This window comes from Squalius cephalus, assembly GCF_949319135.1.
Source record: "Squalius cephalus genome assembly, chromosome: 21".
In the NCBI taxonomy this organism is placed as follows: Eukaryota; Metazoa; Chordata; class Actinopteri; order Cypriniformes; family Leuciscidae; genus Squalius; species Squalius cephalus.
Window position 1 is genome coordinate 32778123 of NC_137142.1, and position 10284 is coordinate 32788406.

The 10284-nt window shown below is 35.3% G+C and overlaps 1 long non-coding RNA gene across 1 annotated transcript; it reads right to left on the reverse strand.

Annotated features, from left to right (window-relative positions):
* Window positions 1–6002: 6002 nt before the first annotated feature.
* On the reverse strand, window positions 6003–8796 carry LOC307149569. The gene is made up of 3 exons (XR_013819586.1): window positions 8643–8796; window positions 7117–7317; window positions 6003–6272 (listed from the first exon to the last, which is right to left on the reverse strand). It is a non-coding gene; the product is annotated as an uncharacterized lncRNA (long non-coding RNA).
* Window positions 8797–10284: the final 1488 nt, after the last annotated feature.

Below are 10284 nucleotides of genomic sequence, written 5' to 3' on the forward strand. Positions count from 1 at the left end.
TCTGCATGACCATATTCTACATCCCTTAATCCTAGCCAATACCTAAATTTAACAACTACCTTAATAATATTAATAATAGTAATTAGGGGTTTATTGAGGCAAAAGTCGTAGTTAATAGTTAGTTACAGTAATAGTGAGAATTGGACCCTAAACTAAAGTGTGACCCATTAAACACATCTTGACGAAACCGACTTTAAAGATATGCATTGTAACTGAAATCTACAGATGCAAATAGATAAAGTGCAATAAAGTGTATTTTGCATGTTTTTTTACACTGCGAAACAACACATTATGAAAACCCAAAATGTCTGCAATGTCTTGCCTGCAAACAACACATTATGAAAACCCAAAATGTCTGCAATGTCTTGCCTGCAAAAAAAAAAAACACACTAAATATCCCTCTTGAAAACTGCATGATGTACATGCATAAAGTGAGATGGCATGTGTGTTGGTTCTTCATAAAGCACAAACACATCTGAAATATGAACACAGCCCTGAGCACCATGCTTGTTCAGCATAAGGGTATAGAACAATAAAAGTGAATGTTATGACTCTGCTGTCACTCAAAGCAACATCACACTAACTCCACTGATGCTCAAGTAAAAGAAGTAAAACAGGGGCTTCTCTTCTTTGGTGGCCTGGAATGAAAAGTCTGCAGTGCTTGAGTTTGTTTATGTGTGTCTCTTGTGACAAATGCAGTTTGTGTTCAGTGGCTTGCGGCACAAAAGCCCCATCAATCAAACCTCATGCATCCTCAGCAGAACGCCACACTTCATCCAGACCAGTGATGGAAATGATATGAGGGATGAGAAAGCAGAACATTCTGGGAACAAAGGACAATAGTGTGATGTTTACTGTTGGAAAACACTTCTCAAAAGACGTCACACATATGACATATTATTTATCTGTGATCTTCTGGTCTCTTGATACTGCATGGCACAGCTCCTTCAGTGCAATTCTCTGGGATCCCCACCCCCAGTGAAGTACATGTTCACACCAAGAACGATAAGTATAACGATAACTGTATTATAACTGTACTAATGCACAATATTATTGTTTAGTAATGAAAGGCTGAAGCCTCAGGGTCTCTTCATCATGTACACAGTATGAACCCCAGTGGTCATGCTTTGTGCATGCATGATTAACCCAATAAAACCTTGCATACCGTATTTGATATGCAAATTTACAAGGCCTCTAAATTATCTACATGATCAAAACTCTGCTGAAAAAAACTTGTACATACTACATGCCTTCTGTCATGTGATTGATAGTTTATACTTTTTAACATATAATTGTTAAAATGTGTTCAATGATTTTTTTTACATATAGTAAAAAAAAAAAAAAAAAATTGATGTAGTATATATAGTTAGTAATATTTCAAGATGAACACATACTGGATTTTTACCTGATTATCCATTATTATTTAATTTTTTTTTAGAAAAATCATGTTCAAATGTGAGTCTCAAGTATATAGGATCATCCGGCTTTTGAGGTCATTTATGTGATCATTTTATCGCATTTCATTATATGTTTTAAAACTACAGTGCTTTGATCATAAAACTAAGCATTTAAATATTATCTTTATAAGACATATTTTTCTCCTTGAGCTCCATATTCTCACTATATCATATTATATGGGCCATAAAAACTTGTTTTTATGATTCAAAAAAATTACCACTCAGATGCAAGATTTTGTCTATAGGTTACATAAACTGTTCCATTTTCATATGTCAGACAATTATTTAATATGTCAGGCTTTACAGGGTTTATGGGGTCATGTCATAATGCATTAAATATTTCTCCATGAGGTCCACCTAGTGCATTAAAAACATCAGAACATCATAATAATTAGTTCTGCATGACCTTTCCGCGCCCTCTCCTGACCTTCAGAGTTAAAGGGGTCGATCTGTCCGCTGTGCCTTTGAAACATGTTTCAAGTCTTTGCATGTGAAATGAGAAGCAGGAATTACATGCTTTTTTATCCACCAGTTCACAAAGTAAAAGTTTCACCTTCATAAATAATTTAGTGTTGGTTCAGATCAGTCTGAAATGATGAGGGATCCTCCTCAGAAGACACACAGACAGAAACAGCACAAGCTTTCGCACACCGCATTTTACTCTTATTGTTAGATCTTCCACGGTTTATGAATAATAGCATCACAAAATCATCATAGTACTGGGATATTTCAGTCAGTTAATAATTAGTCCCCAGTGCAAATCAGAACAGCAACACAAACACATCACATCTGGTTACCTAAGACAAACAAGAAGGGCGAGAGATGTTATCCTTTGACCTTTTCTCACACATGTTTAATGTCATCACTGAATCTGAAGGATTCTGTCATCTGTCAGCATCACTCGCTCTCATCTGTCAGTGATGATGATGAAGCACTAACAGCACAGTCTTTCTCTTAGTCCTCGAATCTGTATGTGTGAGATCGAGATCTTTATTGTTTAAAATCCAATAAATGTTTCCAGACGCTCCAAAAAGCTTCTTTTTATATTGTGCTTCTGAATAATTCCCAAGGCGAAACAAAAACAAGATGAAGAAATAAACTCGTTCTAGTGCATAAGGGCATGGACAACATTGCTGGTGTTACAGATACAAATGTGTTTCCCCTCATTCCAGTAAGAGAAAGATTTGTGTCGGCATATGGAAATGAAAAGTCATGATGAAAAAAAAGAAAAAAAAAAGATGGAGATTTTAAAAAAGAACGTGCTTTAGAGAAAATGCAGAAATGACACATATCATCTGCACCCTTCACTGGAGGGAATGCCTTTCACAGAGGAATTATGTCTTTACTACTTTAAACTACTTTAAATTATGAGCAGCTTGTAGATTGACAAGCTACAGATTACATTGGTTGAAGTATTAAGCTTCACTAACAAACAACATACCAGAACACCCTAACAACTGCAAAGTTACTAAACAAAATAGCAAACAACATTCCAGGGCACCCTAGCAACCACTCAGAACACACCTGCATAGCACCATCCTAGCGACCATCCAGAACACCCTAGCAACCACCCAGGACACCCTAACAACTGCAAAGTTACTAAACAAAATAGCAAACAACATTCCAGGGTACACTAGCAACCACTCAAAACACCCTAGTAACCACATAGCAACTGCATAGCACCATCCTAGTGACCACCCAGAACATCCTAACAACTGCAAAGTAACTAAACAAAATAGCAAACAACATTCCAGGGCACCCTAGCAACCCCTCAGAACACCCTAACAACTGCAAAGTTACTAAACAAAATAGCAAACAACATTCCAGGGTATCCTAGCAAGCACTCAGAACACCCTAGTAACCACATAGCAACTGCATAGCACCATCCTAGCGACCATCCAGAACACTCTAGCAACCACCCAGAACACCCTAACAACTGCAAAGTTACTAAACAAAATAGCAAACAACATTCCAGGGCACCCTAGCAACCATTCAGAACACCCTAGTAACCACATAGCAACTGCATAGCACCATCCTAGCGACCATCCAGAACACCCTAACAACTGCAAAGTTACTAAACAAAATAGCAAACAACATTCCAGGGCACCCTAGCAACCATTCAGAACACCCTAGTAACCACATAGCAACTGCATAGCACCATCCCAGCAACCATCCAGAACACCCTAACAACTGCAAAGTTACTAAACAAAATAGCAAACAACATTCCAGGGCACCCTAGCAACCACTCAAAACACCCTAGTAAACACATAGCAACTGCATAGCACCATCCTAGCGACCATCCAGAACACCATAGCAACTGCATAGTACCATCCTAGCAACCACCCAGAACATCCTAACAACTGCAAAGTTACTAAACAAAATAGCAAACAACATTCCAGGGCACCCTAGCAACCCCTCAGAACACCCTAACAACTGCAAAGTTACTAAACAAAATAGCAAACAACATTCCAGGGCACCCTAGCAACCACTCAAAACACCCTAGTAAACACATAGCAACTGCATAGCACCATCCTAGCGACCATCCAGAACACCATAGCAACTGCATAGCAACATGATAGCAAAGAAGTTGAAGTAGTTCGTTTCACTAAAGTTACTAAAAACAGCGAACTGCATAGCAACACCTTAACAAGCTGTTGGAAGTAAGTAGTTAGCTTCACAAAAGCTAGTTACGAAAAATAGCAAGCCACATCCCAGAACACCCAAAGCAAAGCAACACCCTAGCAACCAGTCAGAACACCCAAGCAACATCCAATCTCTTTGTCTGATAGACCTTAACCTAGTTTAAACATTACACCGCTATTTTTGTAATATTTGCAATGTTTTGTGCTGTACGTTAGTGACCGTTTTGATAACACTAAACATTCAATCTGGGATCAATCAAGCATCTGTCTGATGGACTCTTGCCAGAAACATGTTTTGCTGATGGCAGATGTTAGCACACGTTTTCACCACTATTATCAAATAACTAGTCACACAATGAAAAGGACTGAGAAACAACTAAATGCCCCCTATACAGTACGCATGCACGTACACAAGTACACACACACAAACTACTAGTCATTATTCTACAGAAATAACTTGGTCAGCATGCAGCCCATCGCTGGTTTGAGGTGTTCGGGCACACGAGAACAGCAGGACGCCAATCAGCCTGAAAATCACATCTAGCACACGCATCATCACTCTACGCATCATATCCTGAAATCTCTCCAGCCACTGACACCAGAATAGCTCATCAGCCAATCAGATCAGGCTATTTTTACCACTGACCAGGACCAATGATCAGACTAATGATGACGGGTCATTTTCAGGAAACCCTCCTAATTGTGCCCTGTGCGTCCTAATGAGTTACTTTTATGATTATCAGGATAGTCGACGCAGTGACGTTATTTAAAGTGACAGTACGCCCAAAAATGAATATTTTGGCTGTCCCAATTCGAAGGCTTCTTCAAATGCGTCCTTGGTTTCCCATGCAATGAAGGAGGCAACAGATGGATCATTCAAGGCCTTGCCTGACCTAGAATTCATTATGCGCCAGTTTTGAGAGAAATTGCCGAAGTACACTTTTAACTGTAGGTATTGGGTTTCAACTTACTCATAATGAAATGTAAAAATTAAATATAAAACACTTTAAATAAAACACCCATTGAAGTGCCTTGAAACGCACAGCATTATTTAATGTGTTGACGTAATTTCCACTGAAACAGGAAGACAGGGCGGGACATATCGAACAGCTCCTCCCCTTTTTTTAAAATAGCCAATAGCGTTTGGTTGATATTACAGCTCCGCCAGAGCCGTTGAACTCGATAACGCCTCAGTTTCCTCCTAATCTCTAACCGTTTCTCCTCCTGATCTCCTCCATATCGCTTTAAAATACAGCATTCTGTGCAGAATATCAAACGGGTCCGATATGTTTTCTGGTCTGAGCGACTCGATCATATGATCCGCTCTGTGTATCGTGTCTCTGGACCGGAGCTGTGGCGGTTCACGTGACTCTGACGTGAAATCAGACTTCATTCGCAATGGAAAGCATATTTACACTGTCTGAATCGTTCCCTATCCCCTATATAGTGCACTATGTGCCGTTCACCATGTAGAAAATAGTAAATGTGTGAACAAGTGACGGATTTCAGCCGCAGCGTCAGCATCTATTATAGTGTAGGGGGCGGAGCTTCAGATTCTAGAGAGCATTTGATTGGACAGAAAATCTGATGAGAAGCTGAAGTGCAGAGTGATGTCATCAAAATCATTCATATTAATTGGTGGAAGTGATAAACTGTAAGTTTTCAATGTTTATATCTTCTAAATGTGAATTTTGTCATTGTTTTGGAGCAAACTAGCTTATAGATAACAGTAAGGCTAACATATTCATACTAAAAGCCAAAAAACTTCAATTTTGCTTTCATAGGGACTTTAAAGCAGTTCAAATGTTGACTTCTATCTTACTATGTGATTATAGTTTATCCTTTTTATTGTATACAAAAAATGGACCATGATGAACATATTTGGACAGTTTGTGAACCCTGTTTAGTTTTCAGACAGTTTAATATAAAAAAAGTCCAGTACAAACGTTACTGTCACTCGTTAACGGCAGCTGTCACGGTTGCTAGGCAACAAGAACAGTGGTCAGTAGGCCAGACCATCATTACGGACCTTCGCTAGGATGCAGCCGCTGGATTGGGATGCAGTTAGCATCTCATCCTCATGTCATCCCAAAACTGTTTGAATTTGAGAAATGCCTCAGTGTTTTGTTTTTGTCCATGCAATGAAAGTCAATGGGTTCCAAAGTTGTTTGTTCTGAAAGAAAGAAAGAAAGAAAGAAAGAAAGAAAGAAAGAAAGAAAGAAACTCATACAGATTTGCAACGACATGAGAGTTAATAAATGAAGACAGATGTTTTATTTTTGGGTGAACTTTTCTTTTAATTAAGCTTTGTTTATAATGCCAAGATATTGCAAAGTAAAACTTTTTTTTTTAAATGAATATCATTAGAATATGATCCATCTAAAATCCACCTAAATTTGCTTTTACTGAAATTTCAGTTATTTAAACAAATTATTTAAGGAATTACTGAATATGTAAATTAGTTTTAATTGTATATATAGTTAGGGGTTTTTATGCAGAATTTGTCTCCCTGTTTTGAAATCATTTTATCTTTCTGAAATCATATTTCAAGGGATTTTTTGATCACATGGTTCAAACAGATAACTTTCTCAGCATTTATCAGAATGATATTTGATTGTTTATACTTACATTGACATCGTCAGTAGTTTGACTTAAAAATTTCATCATTTTACAAAAAGAAACACTAAATATTGTTCTTGTCACAAAGAACACGAACATTGACTGTAATTTCAACCCCAAATCATTTTTGACAGAATTTACTCTAACAAATTGCCTTTATGAATTTCAAATCTACTATTATAGAGTATCATAAATGACTGTTTCCTGAGATAAGCTGATACTATAATTGCTGATTTAGTTCTCATGTTGTGTAATGCATGCTTTGTAGTTAAGAGCTGGTGTATGAATTTATCACTCAAACTAATTTGCATAAAACAAAATAAAAATCCAGGCAGTGTCAAAACAGCATATTGTAAATCAGGTGTTCTTTCAGCATTCACACCCATGAACCCGCTCACCTTCAAGAGGAATATCTGCTCTCGTCAACGCTTGTCAAATGTAGTTTATGCAGTGGCATCCTGACTGCGCATGCATATTCATATTCATACACAGTTCATCAACTCCCGCTCCGTCCTAATGTGAGCGCCCGAGGCTGGAGCACACAGAAGAACAGCGCTCTTCCGAAACACAGGCCATCCATCAAAGAAATGCAAATCTTTCTGGTGAGGCATGTTGAGGAAGAGAATACAAAGATGAGAAATGAAGAATTTAAGTGATGGAAACTCATGTCAGTTGATTTACCAAAGGCTGAACCTTTAAGGTTCTGAAGAATGGAAAAATCCAAGATGCTGGGAAAATTAATTATAGTATTTTTTTCCTTTTCATCTGTGACTGTTGTTGATTACAAAAAGACTGATACGTTTAATGTTTCTTAGTTTGTTATATCAAACAGAAAATATATTTATAATAATGCACTTACAATCAAAGCTCAGCAGACTGAAGGGTTTAAACCGAGAAATGAAGAGGATTATATTTTGTTTAAAGGTGCATGCTGTTCAGATCACATGACCAGCCGAATAACTTTACACACAAAAAGTTGATGAGTTTTTACTCATGTTGATGAGTTAAAGCAATGTAAAAACATATGTTGTCATAATTTCTGTATATTGAGTGTCCCTAAGAAGGACTTGTTCACTGCTGAAACATTTTGGATATGCATCCATGATTTGCATTTATGGATGAAATATCCCTTTTAATGACATAATGAAATCTGCAATAAAAACATATTTTAAAAAGAAAATACAAAATAAATGAAAAATAAATAAATAAATAAATAAAAAATCAAAACCATTTCTAAAAGTAACTATAACTAAAACCAAATGTAATGTAATTTGAAAACAGTGCTAAGTTAAAAACCCATTTGAAAATATAAAAATTAGGGCTGTGAAAAGATTAATCGCGATTAATCGCATCCAAAATGCAGTTTGTGTTTAAATAATATATGTGTGTGTACTGTGTATAATTAAATTTGTATATATAAATACACACACATGCATGTATATATTTAAGAAAAACTGTCTTATTTATATATAAAAAAATTATACTTATATATAATATAAATTATATATAAATATATACAGTATATGTATGCAAATATTTCTTAAATATATACATGCATGTGTGTGTATTTATATATACAAAATAATTATACCAAGTACAAACACATATATTATGTAAACAAACTTTTATTTTGGATGCGATTAATCGCGATTAATCTTTTCACAGCCCTAATAAAAATATAATAACCCATCTTCATTGAAAAGGTCTGATCTGACAGAGCTGAAGCTCTTCCTGAAAGAGTGTTAATACACTAGTGTTGAATCGCAGGCTGTAACGCATTCGCCTCTCAGGGAATTAAAGAAGCTCTGCTGTCTGATATCGGCTATTAACTTCACTTAACTGATTTCACACGTGAGCGGAGAAACTCTGTCCGAAGGGACGAGGAAAGCATGGACACAAGCGAGTGTGTGTGAAGAGGAATTACCATACAGATTGGCTCTTTCAATGTTCCATTATGTGCTCAGGTTTCACATGGCAGGTTTCAGCTGTGAAAGGAAACAAATGCCAAACATACATTCAATGACATAGACATTAAATCCGCAAAAAGTAGGTTAAATTTGCAATTACTCTGATTTCATGACTTTGCATTCATAACATTTCATTTAATTCATTTCCACCAGCCACATTAATCTCATTCATCAACAGAATAGGCCTATCTGTTTGTGCATTGCATTATAGCATTTATATGTAGACTTCTTTGCTACAGTAAGTTGCATTCAAAACAGAAATGCTGACATATTGGCTACTGGCTATTACATTTTCTTTTTTTAAAATATATATATAGTTAAATAAATAAACAGTCAGAAAAAAAGAGAAAAATAAGTACTTCTATAAACAAACAAATAAATAAATACATGTAAACAAAGAAAAAGGAAAAGAGAAAAGGAAAAATAAATATTTCCTTAAACTTAAATAATTATTGATGAAATATAAATAAATAGGCAAAAAGAAAAAAGATAAATAAATATTTTGTTACATTTAAATAATCATTGATGAAATATAAATAAATAAAAGGAAAAGGAAAAATAAGTATCTTTAAAGAAATAAATAAATAATTTTAAACAATGAAAAGAAAAATAAATATTTCTTTAAATTTAAATAATTATTGATGAAATATAAATAAATAAATAGTCAAAAAGAAAAAGGAAAATAAGTAGGCTATTTCTTTAAATAAATTGAAAAAAGAAAAAGGAAAAGAGGAAAGAAAAAAAATAATATTTCTTTCCATTTGAATAATTATTGATGAAATATAAATATATAAATAAAAAGGCAGAAAAAGACAAATAAATATTTATTTAAATTTAAATAATTATTAATTAAACAAATAAACAAACAAACAAGGAAATGACAAAAGAAAAGGAAAAATAACTATTTCTTTACATTTATGTATGAAAAGGAAAAAAGGAAAGTAAAGGAAAAAAAGTATATTTCTTTAAACAAACAAACAAATAAATGGAAATAAAATAAAATGAAACAAAGAAAAGTCAAAAGGAAATGGCAAAAAAATATTTCTTTAAATTTAAATAATAGTTATTTTCATAAAAAAAAAAGTTATGTCATACCAAAACTTCCTCTTTTAATAAGACATTTGTTCATAACATTTATTGTTTAATACATAAACATATGTAAATAAAATGCAATGGCTAGTTTGATGGGATTTGTGAGGTGCGTATAGAGTCGGTGGGTTTCCCTCTTCTCAGTGATCCTTCATTAATCACAGTGTTTAGCAGCACTTTTTGGCCCTGTCCTGCATCGACCTTCCCATTAGCTCTTCGATGGCTGTTGGCAGGAGACATACGTTATCAGGTTCTGCTCTCATCTCCATTAGCCCGTTGAGGACATCTAACTCGCTTCACACGGAGAGCTTCTGATTTGATATGTAAAGCCGCTGGCGTGTGGGATACCTGATGAGAATGTGCTGACAGGTCTCCACGAGGATCATGATAATTGACGTCTGCAAAAGGGACACTAATAATGCAGAAGGCGTAGAGCTTCTCCAGATTTAAAGAGCTCTTTCTGCTGTTTTCAACAAGTGCCAGCCACTAACAGTGAGCTTTAGCTAAACT